Source organism: Tamandua tetradactyla, chromosome 12, assembly GCF_023851605.1.
Source record: "Tamandua tetradactyla isolate mTamTet1 chromosome 12, mTamTet1.pri, whole genome shotgun sequence".
In the NCBI taxonomy this organism is placed as follows: Eukaryota; Metazoa; Chordata; class Mammalia; order Pilosa; family Myrmecophagidae; genus Tamandua; species Tamandua tetradactyla.
The window spans coordinates 60,323,489-60,347,005 of NC_135338.1; the positions used below are offsets into that span (position 1 = coordinate 60,323,489).

Consider the following 23,517-nt stretch of genomic DNA (forward strand, 5'->3'; position numbering starts at 1 on the left):
TTAAAACGGAGTCACATTGGATTTGGGCTGGGGTTCTGATGAGGAGGGAGAACTGGAGAGCGACACCATGAGCTCCCAGGGATATAGAGGTGGAGATTGGGGTGATGCAGCCACAAGCCCAGGAAGGAGTCTCTCCCAAGCTTCCAGAGGGACGTGGCCCTGCAGATACCCTGATTTCGGACTGTTGGCCTCCAGAATGCTGAAAGGATACACGTCTGCTGTTTGAGGCCACCCAGTTCATGGTCCTTTGTTACAGCAGCCACAGGGCCTAAAGCACCCCTGAAATACAGGCATCCTGGGAAAACCTAGAAGTTGGCCTGGGGTGGTGGGTGTGTCTCTGTCTGACCAGCCTCCTTCCCCTTATTTTAGTAAGAGCAGATTTCCTTGGGGCCACCCCTTAACTACTCCCCGCCCAGGGGGCTTGATGAAGGCTGACTGCACCTCCAGCTCCAAGGGTGGGCACATGACACAGGCCTGACCAGTTAGACCACAGTACAGCCCACCTTCTACCCCCAGCCCCGCCCGTCACTCCCGCCAACACAGGGCTTAACGCAGCAAAGGGTTATTTCTGACACACAACCCGGCCTGCAGCAGGGGAGAGAGCTAGTGAGGGGCTGCCCTGGGCTAAGCAGCTACCCAAGGAACCAGACAAACGAAGAGCCAGAGCACAAGAAGAAGACACATCTGCTCTTAGCACAGCCCAGAGGTGGCAGCCCCTTCTGCTCATCCTCCAGAATATGACTCAGATACAAAGAGACAGAAAATGCAGGCCCCTGTGTGCCTGCGGAAAGGAGACCTGGGGGCTGGACAGCACCATCTTTCTTACCCACTCTGGACTTCAGCTTCCCCTTCCAGCCCCGTGCTCAATTTTTTTTACCTCTCACCATTTGCTTGCCTCTCTGCTTTGCCTTCCCATCCTCCTCAACTCATATCCACTTTCATTTTAATTACCTGGGAGGGTTTTGCCCATCCCCCAAGCACCTAGCATGATTTGACCTCTGGCCTCAGACACCCCAGGACTGGCACCACCTGCCCCCACCCACCTTTGTTCTTTGTGGGGTGGGGGCTATGTGCGACCAACCAGGGTACGAAATAATTCCGGTGGCATCCAGAATGCCTGCCCTCGCCCAGCTCTCTAGCCTCACTCCCCTCCCCCTTCTCCCACTATCACCGCCCGGTCGGGACTCTCAATGGAAACCCAAAAGGAGCTTGCAGAATGGGTCATTACCAAGTTCATTTTATGAATGGGTCACTGAGGACCAAGGCAGAAGAACAGCTTTCCCAGGGCGGCGCGGGGACCGAGTGACCTCGGGCTGGGCCTGGATGTGGTCTCCCCATCTCAGTCGGCCAGGCCTGCTGTGAAAAACTCCATACCCTGGTGGCTTAAACAACCGGAATTCATTGTGTCACAGTTTGGGGATGGAGAAACCCGAAATCAAGATCTCGATGCTCTATGCTTTGGCCCGAGTCTGCGGCACTCGCCTGGCTTCCCGCGCTCCTTGGGGTTCTTTTGCAGGCACCGCGGTGATCCGTCTCCTTATCCCCTCCTACATCTTCCTCCCAATGGCTGCCGCAGAGTTTCCTCTCCCTGTAAGGACTCCAGTCATGCAGGTGGAGGCCCACCCTGGTTCAATTTGGCCTCATCTAAACAGGGTCTTCTAAGATCCTGTCCACAAATGAATCCTTCCCTAAGCAGAACGTCTTCGGATAGGTTCACGCCCACAGGATGCCAGTCAACACTCGAGCCTGTCTTTTGCGGGGGAACATGATTCGACCCCAAGACCCTCCCCGCCGCAGGGCTCAGCCCCTAGACCAGCCCCGAGCCCCGAGCCCCAGCCCCCACCCAGGAGAGGACACACACAGCCGGGAAGGGACCACGGTTGAAGCTGCCTCTGCCAAGAACCCAAGACAGTGAAAGTTGCTTTTTTATCATTTCACTCTATCCATTCACGATTCCATGGGATAAGTAATACAATTGGTGCCTTCGGACAGAGGGGAAATCTGGGGTCGCAGAGGTGAGGAAGCAGCCGGCCCAGCTGTGAGCAACCAGCGGCAGAGCCAGGGTGTGGCCTGGGGTGTGCCCCGACCCAGCACCGGCGCTTCCCCAGAGCCGCCCACTCCCACCCCGCCGCCGCAGACAGAGACAGCGGGGACCTGGGTGCAGCCCCTCACTCACCTCCCCTGGCCCCTGACCACCCACCGCCCCCCGGATCCTGGACGCCAACTCCAGAGAGCATGTGAGCTGGGCGCGCGCCGAGAAAAACAGGGGGCAGAGAAAGCACACAAAGCCTCCAATGCCAAGAGGGAGGAAAAGGAGAGAAATAAAGAAGGAAACACAGTGAAAACGAAGGCTCTGAAAAATAAAAGCTGAAAACAAAGGTCTCTAATATTACTAGTTAAAAACCAATTTCACTGTAAACTTTAATTCATCTACTAAATGTCAAGCACCATTGGCTGGAGCCGCCGTTTCTATACCTCTCCTTGTTATTAATACGTACTTAGCGGCAGTGGAAATTAGAAGCTCTGTAATAATACCCTTCCCAAAACACTTTAGATGAAAATTTCTGTTTGAGATTTAAGGAGAATTCTATTCCGGCTGCAACACGTTATATAAAAAGAAAATGCCAGGAGAGAAGGCTTTCGTTCCGGCCCCCAGTGGCTAGTGTCCTGGTGCCTGGACAGAAGCCCATGAAATGTGCTGTGCATGGTCAGAGGCAAAGGGACGCGTGGGCCAGGTTGGCCTGGGTTTGAAAACTGTGGGATTCTGCTAACACTTCAAGGCCTCCTGTCAGCCTTCACTGAGCACCCAGTAGGAAGCCTCGTCCCTGGAGCACGCAGAAGAGAACCTGGGGATCCCACCCCCATCCCACTAGCAGGTGGGTACAATAACATGCCAGGCCCTTGTCCAAACCCCAGCCACCTCACTGATGGAAGAACGAGAGCCAGGCTTGGGAACACCAAGGATGAAAAATAAAATCTGCTCCTTGTTTATATCTCATCTTCTTCCCTGAAGTCTGAGGTATCCATCACCCGAGGCTGGTTTTCATTTCCTTCAGAGATGGTGAAGGAAAGTGACATCATTAAGTCCAGGACACTTCACTGTGTCTGCTGAAATCTCCATCATCTCTTACCAAGACCCCCACATCAGCCCCCAGCCCAACTAATGGCATGCAGACTCTCTTTTCCCTTCCAAGTCAGGCTTGGCTGGCATGTCTTTCTGAAACCCAGATCTGACCATGTGACACTCCCATATATCCCCAGTCAAGCTCCTTAACCAAGAGCCCAAGACACTCCAAGTGTTGTTGGCCCACACTGACCTTTCCTGCCTCATGTCTCAGTTCCAATGTCCCCTCACCTTCATGTGCTGGCCAGACTGAGTGACCCTCAGTTCCTGCAATCTGTGCACTGTCCTATACCTCAGGGCCTTTGCACATGCTGGCTCATGGAACCATTTACCTCCTTCTTTGCCAAGCTGACTTCTGCTTCACGCTCTAGTCAGCCCCTCCAAGAAGTGCTGCTGCCCTCCTGCCTTCTGCAGCCTAGCTCCATGGCCCCATACTATCTCTGGGATAACCTCTGCACTAGTATTGCCTGGTTCTGAGCTTGTCCCTTTGACCAACCTGGCAGTTCCTTAGGGCAGGACCTGGATCTGAGTCAACTCTGTGTCGCAAGTACATGGCCCAGGCCTGATATACAATAAGTGCCCAATAAAAGTTGGTTGAGTAAATAAAAAGTGCTAAACTATAGTCCCAAACTCTCCATCTGAGTGGTTCAAGGTTAATGCAGGAGAGTGGTGGTTTTGGTAATGAGTCCACTTGGCCAGGCTGAACTACATTTCCCAGAACTCTACTCTCTGAATGTTTCCACTTAGTAGGTCACAAGAGGCATCTCCACATGAGATTTGGAGGGCAGAAGTGAAGCAGCAGTCCCCTTTGCATTTTCATACTCAGAAGTTTGGAGAAGATACTTCTGTAGCTCACACATAATTGTCGATTTGAAGGTTTATCTCATAGGCTGGAGCAGCAGGCAAGCCTGAAATTGCCCCACCTTCCCCTGGATCCTCTTTTGCTCCTTAACACCTGCGCCAGGTGCATGTTTAGCTCCATGATAAAGGGCATGATCTTCATCACACAGGCCACCCTGAAGGACATCATGCAGTCTGGACACAGGTCCCAGTCCATCCTCAAGGGTTCCCACCATGCATGTGATTTCCAACTACATCTTAATCTCCCCATTTCCCACTTGACATCCACTTTCCTTCCCAGCTACCTGCCCTGCAGACTTCAAAGTCCATGTTGAGACACAGAGACAGCAGATTTATGAGAATTCTCAACTAGCTCCTACAATTGCACAAGGTCAAATCCCTGTAACAGGTCCCTTTCTGTATATATATATGCTAGTTGTTCTGCTTCCCTGAGTGAACCCTGATTGACAGAAGAAGTTGGCCTCCAACTAAGCAAACAGACTGAAATATAATAAGTGCTCTGAGTCTGAAGAAGCCAAACATGGTGGAGCAGGAGTGTAAGGGGAGTTCACAGTGAGGGGAGCAGGTTTGGGGTCAGCCTTGAAGAGCAGGACCATCAGAAGAGAGCGGCCTCCAGGCTGAAAGAGGAGCCTCAAATGGGACCAGCGGTTCCTCGACCATCCAGAGCCAGCCCCACCACATGGGAGGAATTCCACCCAAGGCCTCCAGCTTCTGCTTCCATGCCTGAGAGGTGATGCAAACCCATACCCTGTCTGATCGGGCTTCACCATCATCAGAGAATGAAGATCAGTCATGGGAGAAAAAGTTCTGAGTCAAACACAGATTAAGAAGATTGGGTGTTAGCAGTTTGGGTTGAGAAGAAGGTTCTGGGTGGTATGTGGGGAAAGAGTTTGGGTGATCTGAGAGCAGAGTGGAGAGCGCAGAAAGATGACCATCCACAAGCTTCCCACCACCCCCACCATCAGCAGGGCTGTCCGGGAGCCGTGGTGTGACGGTGGCTGTATTAGAGCCTGAGATGGCCACAAACAGCTCTCCCTGGCGCTCCCTGAACCTCCCAAGGAGATATGCAAGTATCTGGGAGAGGACCACCCTGGAAAGACAAGGGACATCCCTGGGAACCACGTGGGAATGAGGATGACAAGCAATGACCATGGGCGAACCAAACACTCTGACCGCTACAATCTGCCTAGAACATGGCCTCAACTCCAGGGAGAAGGGTGGCCCTGAATTGACTGGATTAAGTCTCTGTCATTTGGAGTTAAGTTTGAGTACAAGACATTCAAGGAGGTCCCTGGCACGGCCAAGCTAGTGGCCTGAGATCTGCAGAGACAGATCTCGAGTTCGTATTTCAAAATGACCCCATGTGTCTGCCAGCATCAGAAACGGGGCCGCCCCTGGAGTGGCCAACAGCCATGGTGGAAAGATTTCCAGCAGCAATGGAAAAAGTCAGAGTAAGGATTAAAACTAACCAGCAAAGGCAATTGGAAACAGCAGGGGAATTTGCTGTTAAACTTGGTTTCAGGCACAACCCATCCATAATTACTCATTTTGAAAGTGTCATGATTCTCCTGCCAAAATTATGGCATTCCTTCACTTGTTAAACCCTTTCACACCACTCCTTCTCTGCTCTTCAAAAATGGATTTCACTCAAAAAAGAAATTAGAAGAATAATTGATGTAATGACCATAACCTTGAAAATACTTCTGCCAGAAAAGAGCAGAAGGGAAAGGAGGCTCAAAATAAAGGCATCTCTCTGGAAATCAGAAACCTAAATTAGTTTTAAACACTAGATGCACCCACTTCCCCACCAGCTCCCTGAAGGTCAGTGTGAGTTTCAAAAGAGGCAGGACCCAGGCTGCTTCAGAATGTGGGGCACCACAGCCAGCAAGGAGGGGCCAGCTGGTCCTGCCCCCTGATTTTGCAAATAGGGAAACTGAGGCTCACAGGTATACTAGCTCTCCTTCCGGACACACAATAGGATTGCACATCCCCGCTTACTTGGGAGTTTAAGAGTGTCCATGCTAGCTTGCTTCAGCGAATAACATAGGAGTGGAAGTGACGCGCATCACTTCTGGGGGAAGCTTGAAGAGCCACTGCGCCTTCACCATCTTCCCTTGGCTGCCTCTAGGGTCACAGAGCCCAAGTTCAGGTGATTCTCCATCAGCTGGTGACAAACAGAGCCCTCTTGCTCTGACCAGTTTTGGGCACGTAGCAAGAGCAAAAGTCAAGCTTTTGTTGTTTTCAAGCCACAAAATGTGTAGTTTGTTGGTTATTAGAGCATCACCTACCCACACTGACGGATACGTACTTTTGTGATGGTGGTTGACGAGTTGTCACTTTTATTTTTATTAAAGTTTAAAATGACAGAATTCAGCCATTGTTCTGGCTACCCAGTGTCTTGCAAAGAGTTAGGGCTCAGGAGATATTTGTTAAGTGAATGAATGAACGAAGATTCAGTTTTGCAATAAAAGCAAACTGATGCAAACTGACATTTTCCCGAACGAGGGAGATAAATCTGACCCATGTGCAGGTCATGAGAGTCTAGTCTGTGCTCTAAGTACAGATGAACAGGACACATAAACTTTTATTTTTAACTAAAAACTCTACCCAAATAAGTATAATTATTGCCTCCCTAAGACAATGAAGTCCAGAGTGCTTGAGTGAGCTGCTAGCAAACCTCCAGCACGGAACCTTTGCAGAGCAGCCCATGCCCTCAGGGCTCACCTGCCCCTTTCTGTCAAACTGGCGCAGGCGAGAACGCAAAGATGAAGTGTGCAAACAATCCTATGTCAGCCCTCAGATGCTTCTTTGGGAATGCGGGAACCCACAGAAGGTAGGAAGGCTACAGAGTCAAAAAAGAGGACTGAAACTTATCAGGAGACCTGCATTCAAATGCTGGAGTTCGCAGCCTGTTGCTTCGTCTCCTCCCTGGGCCTCAGTTTCCCCAAACTGAGGACTGACTGCAGACAGACTGGAAAAATCATCCCCAGGATCCTTTCCGGCTCTGAAGTCCTGCAGTTCCTGTGTACATGCTTCTGGCCAATGCAGGAAAGAAAGTCAAACCCTTTTAAGAAAATCGCTAAAGCCCTAAAATTACGTTAAAGCCTTTGAGATTCCTGAAAGAAAGGCATTTGCTAAATCCCCTCTATTATTTCCAGAGGATATTTTCTATTATTATTATTTACCAAAGGAATTTCTGGACAGAGTTTAAGTGCCCCAGAGCCTACAAAATAATAATCTCTTCAAAACACAATAAAAGGATCTGCATATTCTTGGCTGATGGCTTTTTCTTTGAAATGCATTCTCCACTGAACAAAGGGCTTTCTTTTGTCCTTTTTTATTTTCAGTTTCTCTAAATTGAAGCAAAACATACACATGCACAGCCTCATCCTGATTACCAACTTAGAAAACTTTTTTAGTTAGCCAGATGGCCCAAGAATACACTCACAATATGGAGGATTCTCATCCAGACCCACCCAATTGCTTCCACTGTCCTGGGGGAGGCTCATTAGGAACAAGACCATAATAATATGTATTTATTTGGCTATAGCCCCTGCTCTGTGCTAATATGTTCACGCGCATTAACTCACATAAACCTCTGCATTACCCAGTGAGGCAGATGCAGAAACTAAGATTTTGAGATATCGAGGTGCTTGTTGAAGATTGCATAGCCAGTAGGAGCTGGAGCTGCGACTTAAACACAGGTCTCAGGGAATCTTGAGTCTCTGCCTCACAATCATGCTATGTTCTCATCCACACATCGATTGATTTGATTCTTGCCCCCTCCCATCAAGACATAACTAGGAGTCCCATTATACAGCTGGAGAAACTGAAGATGGGCAAGGTCAAGACATTGTCCTGGGGTCACATAAAGTGAGTGTCAATCAGTGAAGTCAGGATTCGAACTCTGGTCCATCAGCCCAAAAGCCCTTTTCCTGACTTCATGCTACTTCCTGGCAATATAAGCACCAAGATGCATGTTTCTCTCACCAGAGTGCTAACTCATGGCCCAACACGCAGGTAGGGCCAACACCAAGCCTGCCCCAGGTCTCCAATGAATGTAAGAACAAGGAAATTCTTTGCAATGCAAGTGAATATATGTGGCGGGAGAACAGATTAAATCTTCAGAGCCAGGGTGGAAATCTCCTTATTCAGTGGGCAGTGCAACGATGCCTACTCTTGCCCGGTAATTCCACTGCAGGCAGCTGTTTGCAAAGGTTAATAACTCGGCCCATAAAAATGTGCGGCGAGTTGCAACTTGGCACCAGCTGCCTCAGACTGGGAGAGGAGCTAGCGTTTGCAAAATTTGGTTCAAATGATCCAGCACCCCCACTCCTTTTCTTCTTCTTCTTCTTCTTTAGTTTTAAGAGTGCAAGAAACATAGACGTTTTGTGGTTTCACACTGGCCTTTTTATGGTTCGAAAGACTCCCAAACAGATTTGATTAAAAAAAGGCCTCTGTGCATATTTACCGACCAGTGTGTGAGCGTTTTAAAGGAAACATGTATCCGGTTTGGGGACTTGAGGGCCTTGGATCCTCTTCATTGGCTTAAAGAAAAGGTTTCGTTTTCAAACAAAAGAGATATCCTGACTCGACAACTGTTTGTGCCTCAAGCTCGGCAGCCAAATCCCAAGTCTGCTCACAGAGGCAACTGGATACGAGGCAACAAGTATGGACCTCGGGCCCAGCCAAGAAAATCTACAGTTCAAGCCTGGCTCTGCCTCCTCCTTGCTTTAGGAATCTGGGAATCCTACTTGTCTCTTTCTCGCTTTCCTCATCTCTATAATGGTCCTAGTAATTTCTATTTCATGGGGCTGTTAAGAGACTTGAAGAAAATAATCAAATCAATTTGCCTTTTCCTTCAAGAGTGATTCTTGAGTGCCTACTATGTGCCAGATATCATTCTGGATACTGGGAAAGCAATTACGAGCAAAGCAGGCCCCACCCCTGCCCTGGGGGAGTTCATGTCCTTGTTTGGGGCAAGAGACCAATAAATAAGACCATGTTTGATGATAAGGCTTGCAGAGTGAAGCAGAGTGATGGAATAGAGAACAGCGAGGGGAAGAGGAGACTGTGCTACTGCAGCAAAGACGTTCAGCAGAGGCGCCTCTGAGGACTTGGCATTTGAGCAGAGGCTGATGAAGTTAAGACAGCAGGGAGTAAAGTATTTCGGATGGAAGGAGCAGCCAGTGCAAAGGCCCTGGGTTGAAAAGAGAAGACAGGCTGGAGCATGTAAGCCAGTGAAGAGTGGAAAAGATGACATGATGCTGAGAAGGAACTCAGGGACCAGATTAGGTAGTGCCTTGAAGGTCACAATCAGGAGTTATATCAGATTTTATTTTAAATTTAATAAGAAGCCATTGGTGGGTATTAGGCAGTGGAATTACAGGAACAAATTTGCACTTTGACTCTGCTTGTTGGATGGAGAATGAATCATGGTAAAATAAGTAGGAAAACAAGGAGACTGAGGAAGTCTAAGGAAAGCTGATGGGTTAGGGTGGAGGAAAAGGAGATGGAGACCAGAACATTGATTCAGGATAGAGCTCAGAGGTGGAGCCATTCATGGTGTACCCATCTAGGGAAAGAGAAACCAGGCACACCCAACATTTAGAGGTTGGGTAAAGGTGGTGATGCCTGCAGAGCAGTGTGGAAACTGGCCATTGAGTTGGGAAGAGACCGGGAGCATGTGGTGTCCTGGAAACATTGCAAAGAAAGAGTTACAGGAAGGCTGGAGCCATCAGCTGAGTCATGTGAGCAAGAGGAAGAGAAAACTGGCCATTAAATATGTAGGGGAAATGTCACATCAACATCATGGTACACAGCATTTCCATGGGGGAGATGAGAAAATGGAGACTGCAGAGACAGGCAGGTCTCTCAGTAATTTCAATACAGAGAAGGTATTTTAAAAACTCCTCCTTTAGGGTTGGAAATTGAGCACCTCCTATTTTTCATTGATAGAGAATGCTATAAAGTCTACAAGGTAGCTTTACACCCATTGTCATATTTCCAGTGAGTTATGTAACTCCCTTCATGATAATAATATCATAACAATAATCCATGATATTCTGGCCTCTAGTTAATATGGTGGATGGAGCAGATACAAAAGGACTGTCTACCCCAACCACCCCCAACCAAACACATACAAATGTTGGATACAATGTGTCAACAAAACTACTTAAATACAAAGCCAAGATCAAAAATAAGAAAGGAAAATCTTCAGGGGCTCAAATTGAAGTTAAAATTCAAACCAGAATTGTCAATAAAAGCTGAAGATGAACAACTCACAGGGACATTGGAACTGGATTATAGGAGCTGGAGGCTAGGGTGGGAAACAAGACTCCAGGCTTAGTGAGGCAGAGCTATGTCTCTGAGCCCTTGAATTAAGCCACAGACCATAAAGCACTATCCACATGTGAAATCCTGAGTTAAAAATTCATTATAAAATAATTACAGAATTGATAAAAGCCATAGGATCCTAACAGGGGCAAAGGTGAAACTACTCAGAAGGGAAACTTCCCAAACTCAATAAAGCAAGGCCCCTACAGAAGATTATCCCCACTGAAAATGATCTCACAATAAAAAATTACAATCCACATAAGCAAAAATCATGTCAAGGTCTAGAGCAATTAAGAGACGTAGCAAATGACATTTTACTGTAAGAAGAAAACAGAAAAATCTGAAAAAAAATTTTAAATAAACATATTTAAAAATTTCAAAGAGAGAGAGAGGAAGAAATACAGCCCATGAAAGAAGAAGATTGTATGAAAAAGAAAAGGCATATTTGAAAAATAATTAACTATAGATTTTTTAAATGAAAAATCCTGTCATTAAATTGAAAAGGTCGATAGACAAGTTGAACAGAAGAATGGATACATTGAAGACAAACTACTGAACTCTAAAATGGAGCTTTGGATGTCACAGATTGCAGCAGAAAGAGTGATAAATAGATGGAAAATACACAGTAGTTTGTGATAGAAAGAGAAACTGAGAAATATTAGGTTGAAACATGGGAAACTGACGTTTTTATACATCAAAAATGGCTGACTATTGGGAATTTCACATGGTTCAATCTACTACCTCTAAAATGATGTAGGAAAAGAGAGGAAAACAAGAAATAATGCAGGTTAGGGACAGACAATTTCCAGAACTAAAAAAGAAAATAAGCCCTCATTGACTCAAAGCAACATAAATACAGTGTAGTGAAGTTATGAAACATCGAAGACAAAGAGAAAAGCTTAGAAGTCACCAGAGAGGAAAGGCAGGAAGGACTAAGTAATAGTTTTCCCATCAGCATCCCTGAAGTCGAAGAGGACAATAGTAAAATCTTTTAAAGGCTGACAGAAGATAACTTCAACCCATAAGTAAGAAATATAAAAAGCATTTAAGACATATCAAGACAAAGCAATTACCACTTGCAGAGCCTAACTATAAAAAAAGTACTTCAACAAGAAGGAAATCAAAGTCAGAAGGAAGGAAGGGATTGAAAGAGGCATGAGTCTACAAATTGGTAAATATGTTGGAAAATTAAAGAGCGATTCACAGAAGAATAAGAATACACAAAGAATGGGTTAAAATAAAGGTAGAATTAAACCTTTAGATAGCAATAACATTTTTAAAGGGAGGGAGGAGCTCAGAATTAAAGAGTTCTGAGGTCACTGAATTGTTAGAGAAGAAGACAGATGGATAGCTTTAGATTTTGCTAAATATTCACCTTAAGAATTTGAGGGCAACTAAATAGATATACAATGCATTACTTCTGTTGACGATTGACTCACACCCCCCACAAAGACATGCTGGAGTCTGAATCTGCGTTCCTTTAAGTGTGAACCCATTTGTATAGAGGGTCTTCAAAGAGGTATGGTCAGTTAAGGTGTGGACTTATTTGCAAACAGGATCTTTGGAGATCCCATTTAGATGAGGCCAAATTGAAATCAGCGTGGGCTTCAATCCATTCAGCTGATGTCCTTATAAGAAGAGGAAATTGAATCAGCGTGGGCTTCAATCCATTCAGCTGATGTCCTTATAAGAAGAGGAAATCCAGACACATCACAGACAACTGAGCAGGAGTCATAAAAGCTAGGAGAAGCTGTATGACAGAGGCAACGTTCTAAGCCGAAGAACCCTATCAAATGCAACAGGCCAGCACTAGCACATGAAGATTCTGGAAGAAAGCATGGCCTGCAAAGACCTTGATTTTGTACGTCTTGCCTCCACAACCATCAGAGAATAAATAAGACAATTCACTGTGCGGGAAGTGTTATAACAGCCCTGACAGACTAAGACAACTTCCAAATCCGTAGGTAAAATTAAACTCAATCTCACAAAACAGACATCAGCAAACTTTCTCTGTAAAGGGCCAGATAGTACATATTTTCAGCTTTGCCTGCCCTTCAAAACAAATGAGCCTGACTGTGGTCCAATAAAACTTTATTTACAAATACAGGTGGCGGGTTGGAATTGACCTGCATGCCATAACTTGCTGTCCACTGCAGCAGAAGGCCAAGTGAAGGGATAAAAAAGAAAAAAAGGAATAATATAGAAAATACATATACATAGAAAACAAAACAAAACAAAACATAAGCCTATTAGGAATCATAAATATGAATGGATTAAGTACATCTATTAGAATATCCAAGTTGTGAAATGATACAGTATGATGTCATTTATATACATGTTTGAAATACGCAAAACATTGCTGTTTACTGTTTATGGATGTGTTCACATTTAATAAAAGTATCAAAAGGGACTTATCCACTTCCAGAAAGTGATGCCTCAGGGAGGAAATAAGAAAGAGATATGAATGGAATGTCAGAGTAACCAGCAAAGGTTTTGTTTCCAAAATAAACAAACAAAAAAGCCAAAGCCAATTTGGTAAAAATATTAGTATTTGTTTATTCTAGGTGGTGGGTATTTGTTACATTAGTCTCTATATTTTTCTCTCAACTTTGCAAAAACAATACTTTTTAAGCCCTTGCATCTCATTTTGAACTTAAACGGCTCATTAAGAGAAGCGTATCATAAACTCCATTTATCTAGATGAGGAATTTGAGGTTCTGGTAGGGCAAGAAACTTGTAGAAATGAAATAATAATCTTCTAACTCAATTAAATGCACTCACTCTAGATACTGTATGCGTTTTGGGAGAATTTGAAGCACTCTATTTTGCAAACACTTCCTCTTCCTATAATCCCTACAGCCCCTGACATTGCCCAGGGGCTCACTCTGTTTACTGATCTTTTTGCCCCCAAATCACTGCTGCTGCCCCAATTCATCCTCTGCTCTCTAGACATTTATGCTGCAAATTGCAGCTTGAGCCACATCATACTCCAGCTCTTGAACGTCAGCTGTGGACCTCAGTTAGATGTGGTTTAACTTTTAATTCAATCGATCTCTAGCTGGGTAGCCCTGAGCAAGCATTACTTCCCTAAACCTCCATTTCCTCATCTGTAAAACAGGAATCACCATCCCAACCCTAAAAGCCTCCTGGGGTTAAAATGAAATAATATAGCAGATTACTGCTCTTACAAAAAAAGCCCAGTGCGGTGCGACAGTGGCTCAGTGGCAGAACTCTTGCCTGCTGTGCGGGAGACCCGGGTTCGATTCCCAGTGCCTGCCTATGCAAAAAAAAAAAAAAAAATAGCGTGCTTTCCTGAGGTTCCCGTTCAATGCTATCTTGGACCTCACACCCTACCTGCCTTATCTTCAATCACCCCTTACTCCTCCATATCCACCCTCAACTCATGCCATTTACTCTCCCGTTTCAAAACATTTCTCAGCTGCTCCTCTTTCTAGATTGCCTTCTTGTTCCAGCCCTCCATCACTAGTCAAAATTAAATTTTACCTGAAAAGATACAACGTTCCAGAAATTTTCTCAAAATCTCCAGTGAGAAGTAATTGTTCCTTCCTTTGAGCATTTACAATCTTTGCTTGTATATCAATATGTACATTCTGCCTGTACCCAAACTGTTCCAATAGCTAAAATATGAAGGGCACCACATTCAAAGTATCTAACCTTGTGCAATGATTAATTTCATGTGTCAACTTTGACTAGTTTATGATCTCCAGTTGTTTGGAGATCAAGTAATCACTGGCCTGATTGTTACTGGGAGGGTATTTTGTAGAGGAATTTGCATTTATAGACGGTTGATTGCATCTACAGTCAACAAAGAAGCTTGCCCTCAGTAAAGAAAAGAGTCTCCTCATCCAACCAGTTGGAGGTCTTAAAGCCAGAACTGAGGATCTCAGAAGACAGAAGGAAGAAGTTCTGCCACATTTCAGACAACCACCTTCTCTGAGCATTTCAACTTCATCTTCATTGGAGTTTCCAATTTGCAGCCTGCCATATGAAATTTGGACTTGCCCATCCCCACAGTTGTGTGAGGCAATTCTTCTAGTAAATCTCTTAGTATTTACATATATTTTACACGTATTCATATATAATATACACAATATTTATATACATACATAACATATATATATCATATATGCCTCATATTAACACATATATATATATATATATATATGTCTTGTTGGTTCTGTTCCTCTGGAGAACCCTAATGCACCAAGGTTTTCAATAAATACCTCTCTGATTGTAAAGAGCTGTGTCTTACAAGTTGAACTGAGTAAGCTGAGTCCAGCTGAGTTTGTTGAGTTGCGCAGAGTTGGACGGAATTGAGGTGGGTAAAATGAGTAAAGTTGAGTTGATCTGAGGTCTGAGCCAAACTGAGCTGATATCGGCTAAGCTAAGCGGACTTTAGTTGCACTGAGCTGAATTTAATCGTGCTACACTGGGCTGAGCTAAACTGAGTCAAGCTGAATTAAACTGATCAGCGCTGATCAAACCCTACAATCTGAAGATCTCAAACAGTTCGGGCTTCTTTAAATAGAAACACTCTGCCATCTAGTCCCAATGATACACCAGTAGTTTATCCACTCGTCAGATTCTTTTTGACTTCTTTTGTCTAGACTATAATCACTGATTTCCATGAGGTTTGGGGCCCAGCCAGTTATGTCACTTGCGAGTTGTGTGCATTTCCTCAGCTGGTGGGGGGGGTGCATAGAAGCCAACTGGAATGAATTTCAGGGTTCTTTTGTGTAGCCACTGTCTTCTGCCTGGTTTCCCTCAACCCCATTCCCATTGCTTAAGTAGAACCCTTGGATCGGGGAAAAGAATGCAAGGAAAGACTGTCAGCCAGGAGCTGTTTGTAAAGGCAACCTGCTTCAAAGAGGAGATCAAGTCTGAATGCTGGCTAGCCAAAAAAATTCATACATGTCTCTACATCTGATGTACCTCCCAATCAACTAAAGTTGAACAATTTCATCAGAATGAAATTAGGTTTCTAGAGGAAGCATTCTATGTGAGAAAAAACATGGACTTTGGAGTCAGCAAAACCCTTGGATTTACTAACAGTGAATTTAGACAGATTATGTAATCTCTCTGAATTTCAGTCTCCCTCTGTGTATGAAATGAAAAATAATAACACTTACTTCATAGAGTTGCTAAGATGGGTAAATAAAACGATCTTTAAAAGCTCATGACACAGCATTTGGCTCATAGTAGGTATGTAAACACTATCCAACCCCCCTCTCTGTGGTTTCATCTGTGACTCCTATAGGTGTCTGTTTTGAGCTGTTGATAAATTCAAGTGGGCCTTGTAGATTCACCCTGGTCAGCCAGGAGACCACATTTGAAGAATAGCGGTGTGCTGTTTTGCTCATACTCGGCCCTCCCTGGGACATCCTAGGCAGGCTCCGTTCCTCTCCCGAGCTCCACTTCCCAATCATTAAAGTAGATTGGACAATACAAACTCTAAGTGCCCTTTCAGCTCTGCCATCAAGGATCACCCACTTGTTTCCCCATGAAAGCAGAGCTCCTCAAGGCATCTTATGCAGACATCAGCCCTGGTATGGTAAAGAACATAGCATCATTAGCATTGCTTGTAATAAGTTCCCTAGAAATGAAAAGGCTTATTTTCTAGAGGCCTGGCAAGAGGGACCAACATTCCAGCTGCTGCTTCCCAGCCACACTGGCTTCTTTCAGTTTCTGAATGGGGGGGCTTTGGCACACATTGTTCTCTCGCACAGAATGCTCTTCCCCACCCCTTCATCTAGTCAACGCCTACTCTTCCACCAGATCTCAGCTCAGACTTCATTTCATTAGAAAAGCTTTACCTAATCCCTCAGATTAGTCATATTGTCTAATTATACACTCTCACAAAAACCCTGATTTCCCTGTATCAGTCGTGTATTGCCATGATAAAGCTGCATATCAGACTATCTCAAAACTTAATCACCATTTATTTCTCTAGATCTGCAAGATGGCTGGGTGGCTCTACTCATCTGGGCCAGGACCCACTGACTTCATCAGGGCTCCCTCTTGGATCTGAGATCAGCTGACGAGTTGGCTTGGGGCTATAAGCCAACTGGGTGGTCTACAATAGGTTCAGCTATATGGCTCAGCTCTGCTCCACATGCCCTTTTACCTGCAGGAAGTTTACCTGGGCATATTCCCAGGGTGGTGGCAGAAGCATGCAAGTAACGCCTCTTGAGGCATAGACTCTGAGCTGGCACAGCACTACTATACTCCATTGGCCAAAGTGAGTCACAGACCATCCCCAATTTCGGAGGAGGAGAAACAGATTCTACCTCTTGATGGAAGGAACTGCAGAGCCACACTGAGGAAGGTTTGAATACAGAGAATTCTGGCCATCTTTACAATCAATGCAAGACACTCCTCTTTAAAGTACTGGTCAAAATCTTAATTCTCAGTTTTATATCTGTGACCATTTATTATCTTACCCACTACTGTAAGTCCCAGGAAGGTTGGAACTAAGTCTTGTCTTTTCTCACCACTCTATGCACAGTGTTCATTAATTTATTGATTCACAGACGACCTAAAAGGAAAGGAGCACTGTGCTGGGCATTTTTATGTATTATTTCATTTAATCCCTCACATTAGCCAGTTGAATAAACTGTTCTAGACACTGGGTGTATCAGGTGACTGGAAAGGCAAAGCTCCTGCCTGTGTGTGGGAGCTCCTGTCCCGTGCATTCTGGTGGGAGAGGAGAAAGTGGATCAGGCATCCACTAAGGGAGCACGTCAGAATCACCAAAAGATTTGGGACCCACCCTTTAGTATTCATCACTACACTTGCAGAAAATTCTCCAGGAGCTGCTCCCTGAAGCCGTGTTTGGAAATACTAATGTACTGAAAAGGGTGCTGGCCTAGGGGAGTCCTGGACACCCCTCCCAAATGAGACAAGTCTCTAAGTCCATATCAAAAGTGGTCAGTCTCACTAGCCTCAGACAAGCTCTGTAGGGGTTTGCATAATGAGTGAGACAGGCTAGGCAGAATCCCCAGTGTTTTCACCCACTGATAAAGGATAGAGTGTGATTCAGTGTTATCAGCTAACCTTGGCAGGACACCAGGCTATAAACATCCATTTGAATTATTGTTTATGGATAGATTCCAGAATTCAAAAGTGACCTCCTCGACGTCCCATTGTCAGAATTTCCCCACTCAGCTCTTCTGCCCTTCTCCACCTATGTTTTCTCTTCAATTAGTTTCCTCAAGGGCAGAGACCACATCTGGTTCATTTCTGCAATCCCACTGCCCAGCACACAATCCAAGATCCTCAGTGAATGCTTTTAAACGTTCATTAAAATGAAAATCGGTCCAGCAATGGTGAGTCCATAAGGTGGGTAAGTGGACATGCAAAAGGACAATAGAATTTCAAATAACTCCTCCCCAAACACCCATTCAGCACCAGCCTCATCAAGAAGTGAAGTGGAGAGGCAGGTTGGCTCCCCACGGTTCCTCGACGTGGGACTCTGGCCAGCTACTTTACTGCATAAATTCACATTTCTGGGGTGTGGAAAATGCACACCCATCTTTCCAACTGTGGGTTGGCGCATTAGCAAGATATCCACAAAATATAGGTTTGGGGAATCAGTCAATAAAATGGAGTAAGCCATTCTCCAAAATAGAAAATTGTCTGATCACTTAAGGGCTTATTGTTGTTGTTTACAGCCAGTCAAATATCCATGGTCTTTGCTCCCAATTACTCTGGACCTGCTGCTGTGTAATGGAGGGGGAAAAGGGTGGATTTATTTGCATTTTCTAATAACCCTTTTCTCTGAATGAGGTGTACATGCCAACACTATGCAAAGAGATATAAATATTCCAATTGAGTTATAAAAGGATGCAGACTTAGAATTCTGAACCTCCTGATTCCAATTGTTTACAAATTATTTCTCCATGCTATGATTTGTTCAAGGTATTTAATAAGCAGATGCATCTATAATAAGACAAAAGGCATATTTTTTTTATTCAAGATGACCTTATGAATCTCAATCCCTTAAAAATACAGTCTGCTTTTGCCTTTGCAGAAAGAATGGAAACCTTTAGATTTTCATAAAGAAGGAGGGAAAAAATGAACCACATAAGTTATAAACAAACAATCCAAACAGAATGAAATATTTATTAGTGCAAGTTGCAGTTCAAGGAGATACTAAAATTGCCCTTGGCATATAGCTCCATTCATCCAGGTTTCTGAGGACCACAAGGAGGGTATGGTATCGTGTCCTGGGATGCAGACCTCACAAAAGCTGGTTGGGATGCTTGAAGAATCAGAACTGGATTCCTGGCCCAGGTACTGGTTTCAGGTCTTACACTCAGCTTTATCACATTTGTTCTCATGTCCTTTCTGAGTGTCCTCCATCAGGGATCAATCCTTTTTCCAAAACATATGCAAAGCACTTACTTGGAGCAAGGCACGAGAACTGTTCTGGGTTCCCGGAAATGGATGAAGTCAAGTCCTGCCCTGGAGACACCAACAGCAGAGAACCCGCTTCCACTGGGTTAATGTAGGGAGCCCAGGGCCCGGCTGGAGACATCTCCAGGGGCCTGGGTTTATGGGAAACACACACCCTATGAGTTTCTTCTTCCTAAAGGCCTTCAAAGATCTCTTTGTATATCTGGTGGTGATAATAATTTTTTTTAATTCATAAATTTGTGTCTACCACATGTAGCACATCCCATGCTCAAAGACGTGGAGTAAATGTCTCAGGATGCAAAACTTGTGCGTGGTGACAGACCAGGGGATCCACCCCTTCCGGCTCCAGACTCTGGGATGCTCTCTCCCCCGTGTCCCCTGGCTTAGAAGATGAATCCTATGGCTCTTTACATGTCTCATGGCTTGCACACTTCAAACAAATGAACATGTGTGCACAGCGTGAGTCGGAGAAAATGAGGCACTGGCTCAGCCATCCCATCACTTGATCACAAAAGAGGAAACTGAGATGCAGGAAGGTGAAAGGGCCTTCCCAGGCTCACGCAGCAGAGCAGCACAGAGCCAAGTCTTGAAGCCGGGTCTTCTGAGCCCCAGTCAAATGCTCCACGCACAGCTCCATGGCCCCAGAGCACCCTCCCTTCCTTGCCTCCCACCAACCTTAACCTGACACATGGGTACCATGTCAAAAACCTCCTCGATGGAACTGCTGTAAATATTTTCCACTCCGTTTGCAGGTTAGCAAGACTTCTTTTCTGCCTCACCGTTTTAGACAATTTACGCTTCCATTCTCAAAACAGATTTTTATCCTAATAAAGGCTTTTATTACTATTATCTGCCTGTCATTACACAGCATTAGACAATTACAGAGCTCAGCCCGACGCTCCCACCTAGAACCTTCCCCCTCGCACACGGTGGGGGGAAGGGCACGCATCAACAGAACGCTCCGTTAAAAAAACAGATGGATTTTTATTTTTTTTAAGCACTGCCAAGACTGCTACCTACGCTTTGAAAAACTTTGTTGTGAAAAGTCGTTGGTGTGAGCGAGAGAGGGTTGAAAAAGAAGTGTGGGCTCGAGACCGTCTCCAGTCCCATTTTGATTGCCAGACGATTGACAAAATAATTTGTACCCGTCGATGCTCATGAAGGGAATTTTTACAATGGATTTGCCAAGCAGATTTTTAATTTTAATCAGTAATGAGAAAACGACAACATGGATCACAACAAGACATCAGCTGCGGAAGGGTTTTGCAGTCCCTGTCAGTCGCTCTCCAACGGGAAGCCGCACCTCCGCGAACATCAATCACTCGCTTCAAACCCTGGTACATCTTCGGGATTTAATTAGACATTTAAGTTCTTTACCCGCAATTTGCAAAACTGTCACTAAGCAAAAGTGCAAGACGCCAAAAAAAAAAAAAAAATCTCCGCGTGAGCCTTGGAGACTGTTTATCTCCTTCCGGGAGAGGGCTGGGGGCTGACATTTGGACACCCTTACACATTCTCAGCTGGGTGTCTCGGACCCATGGCTACAGATATTTGCAAAAAGCAAAAAAAAAAACTGAACAGGGTAAAAAAGGAACCGGAATGCTATTGTGGAAGGACAAGGGAAAGGAGCCCTTTGGGAGAGGGGAAGGTTGGGCTGGCTGACTGTGTACCTAATCGGAGACAGCCTTGGTCTTGTAGTCAGAACGGGCAGGGCTGTCCAGTGACCTGGCTCCAGCTCAAAGCAGTTATGAGACCTCGAGCCAATTCCTTCACCTCTCTGAGCCTTTGTTTCCTGTAAAACCAGAAACAGATAAATAAACAACTAACCACCCCTTATTAATTAACTGCAACAGTGTACATACAGTTCCTGTAGGGTGCTTAATTGGGTTTGATGCAAATGTATGTGCAAAAGAATCAGGAAATACACAACCACCGCCTCCACCACCCCCTCCCCACATGTGAAGGGGGACGTCTAGGAACGCACCCCTATGACCTGGAGCGATGTGGCCAGGAGCCAGCTCCCCCCTGCCACACACACCCCCACCAGCCAGGCCACCTGTCCCAGGACCCCTGACCCACAACCTCGACCTCAGACACTCCAGGGTATTTCAGTGTCTGGGGATTTCCTCTTTCACCTTCCAAAACCCCTAAAGCTGTGTTTGCTTTGAAATCTTCAGAGTTTGGGGCTTTTCATTCCGTTTGGTTTTCTGGTCTAGCTTGAACGGGAGGATTCTTCGTTTAATTGTTCACTGACAGGGAGTGGGTTGGAAGATGAATCTTCAAAGGTTTGCTCAGGCCCTTAGCTGAGCTGCACCACCCCTGAAGCAGATCAGGAAAGAAACATGGCCTTCTCCCTTAAGAGAAGCTTGGCTTACCAAGGCTCATTATTGAAATAAATATACAAGGTGGATTGTGAAACACCTATTACTCACCGATAAGAAATGCACCTCAGGCAAAGATGAAGAGCACAAACCCCTTTTCTAGCTGAGTTTCTTTAAAATGAGCTTTAATCCCCACCCCTAAGAAAAGCGGGATGGAGAAATTAAGGGAACTGGAAAGGGTGGTGTCACCTTTCTCTTGAGTCTCCAGCACGACGGACAAGTGTCCCAAACTGCCAGCGTTAAACCAATTTACTACTCAAAATTGACACACTGCATTTTGCAATTTCCTCCTTAAAAAGATCACCTGTTCTCACCTGTATGACTCGCCGCTGCTTTGCTGCAGGAGACAGACAAGCCACTGTCTCATTATCCCTCTAGCCTTACATTCTTGTCTCCCGAGTGACCACAAGGTCCTTTCTGGGAAGGATGCAGCTCGGGCTGTCTGTACTGCAGACTCACAGAACCCAAATCCCATTGCGACATCGGTGGGAACTGACACTCCACAGCTTGGGGCCGGAGCTCTGGGACTGGGCACTAATTCATTGTGTGACCTGGGGAGGCGGCACCCCACTCTGGGACTCAGCTACAGCTCAGCTGTAAAATGAATGAGCTGGTCAGGATAACCAATAAAATTCCTTCCGCCTCCTAATGAGCCATGAATTCTATGGATGGGAAATGTTTACCTAGGAAAAAAAACATAGGTTAAAAATCAGGTTCAATTGAGGTTCAAACCCCAACACTGCCTGAGTTTCTGTGTGTGTGCATGTGTGCACCAATCCTCAGGAAGAGTCACCTCCTCCAAGAAGTCCTCCTAGATTTCTCCATGCCTGAGCCATTGGGGGCAGGACCTGTCAAGTAATGCTTCCTCCAAAATCCCCTTCAGCTCTCACCGGGAGCTCTGCTGCTGCACCATCGGGTACCTTAACAGTAGCAATCCTGGACACTTTCACTCCTACTGTGGGCTGTTGGCACAGCTGACCACGTCCTTAGATTACAGATTCCTATTCACTTCTTTAACCCTCATATTGGTCCATGTCTGTCTCCACTCAGATCCCCGGGACCTTCTCTACATTTCTGTAGCTCAGTCCACTTTGCTTCTCTCAGCTTGTACCCAGGACTCTTTAGAGGCCAGGCCCTGGGATCCCTTAGCTACCTGACCTGCAGGCAGACAGCTGAAGTGCCTGGAGTCCTTAGCCAATCCCAGCTTGCTGCCTAAGGTCAGAGCAAGCTCCAAGGCAAAATTCACCCTCCGGAGCTTCCTGGCTAGCTGGATCAGTCTGAGGAAGGGAGTTTGCCTGAAATCACAGCCTCACCTGACTTCTTCCCCTGCTCCATCCTTCTCCAGGCCTCCCATCCCTTACCAGAGTCTTCCAGGAGCACTTCCTCAATAAATCACTTCACTCTGGATTTGCTTCTGTGCAACCAAACTAAGACATTCTCGATTGCTAATAAAAGGTGTGGTATATGGTGGGCGCCGCTTCAGTGAGTAAGCGAATGAATGAATGAGCATTCCCATAGGCTCAGGAGTGGATAAGTAAATCATTTCCTAGACCTGGAAAGCCAGAAAAGGCTAGAGAAATCTAGAAGTCTACACTGGAGTAGAAGCTCCACAACAGTAGGGATTTTTATCTGTTTGTGCAGCACTCACAGTGAAACCCTGGGACGTCACTTTGCCTTCCCGACGCTGAACGTCCAGCATTCTTCCTCCCGGACCCACCACCCTCCATCGGGGCTGGAGCCCCCAGCTCGGCCCGGAACCCCCATGGAGACGGAGACCAGCCAGGCCCATCTCAGCCAAAGCGAGTCCATCCTCCGCACCCACAAGAGACACCTCTGGGCAGCGTCACCCCAAGTGACCTCCTCCGAGGGACCTCCCCCGCGCTGTGGGAACAGTGGCTGGGCAGAGTGATCCAGCCGTGCGTGGGCTGGGCGGGCGGGTCGACAGGTTCGCACACTCCAGACCTGTGCGTGAGCGAGTGCCTTCATAATGGGGCATTGTGTGGCTGCAGCAAGCCAACGTCAGAGCGTGGGAAGGCGCGGGCGGCTCTCACAGACCCAGCGCCACCTTCCAGCTTCAAGAGGCTCTTTCCAGAGTCTGGAAGCATAGGTGGCTTCCGGTGGGGAGAGGGGCGGGTCCTAGAAGGCCAGCTGCCAATGCCTTTCCCTAGTGTTGGGATTTCCAAAGGCAGGAGTATTCCTGGCCATTTGCAAAGAGGGATGTGACAGGACCACAGGAAGAGAAGGAAGATGGCATTTAGAGAGCATTTACTGGACACGAGGCACTGCACCACTGTGCATTTTATGTTCCTTATCATTTTTGTTGTCCAGATGGGTAAATTGAGGCTCTGAGCAGTAAAGTAATTTCCCCACAGTCTCCAG

General features: G+C 45.9%; 1 long non-coding RNA gene across 1 annotated transcript; it reads right to left on the bottom strand.

Annotated features, from left to right (window-relative positions):
- Positions 1–19,991: 19,991 nt before the first annotated feature.
- On the bottom strand, positions 19,992–23,074 carry LOC143651543 (uncharacterized). Its single transcript, XR_013160027.1, has 4 exons — positions 22,970–23,074; positions 21,453–21,821; positions 20,428–20,549; positions 19,992–20,100 (listed from the first exon to the last, which is right to left on the bottom strand). It is a non-coding gene; the product is annotated as an uncharacterized LOC143651543 (long non-coding RNA).
- Positions 23,075–23,517: the final 443 nt, after the last annotated feature.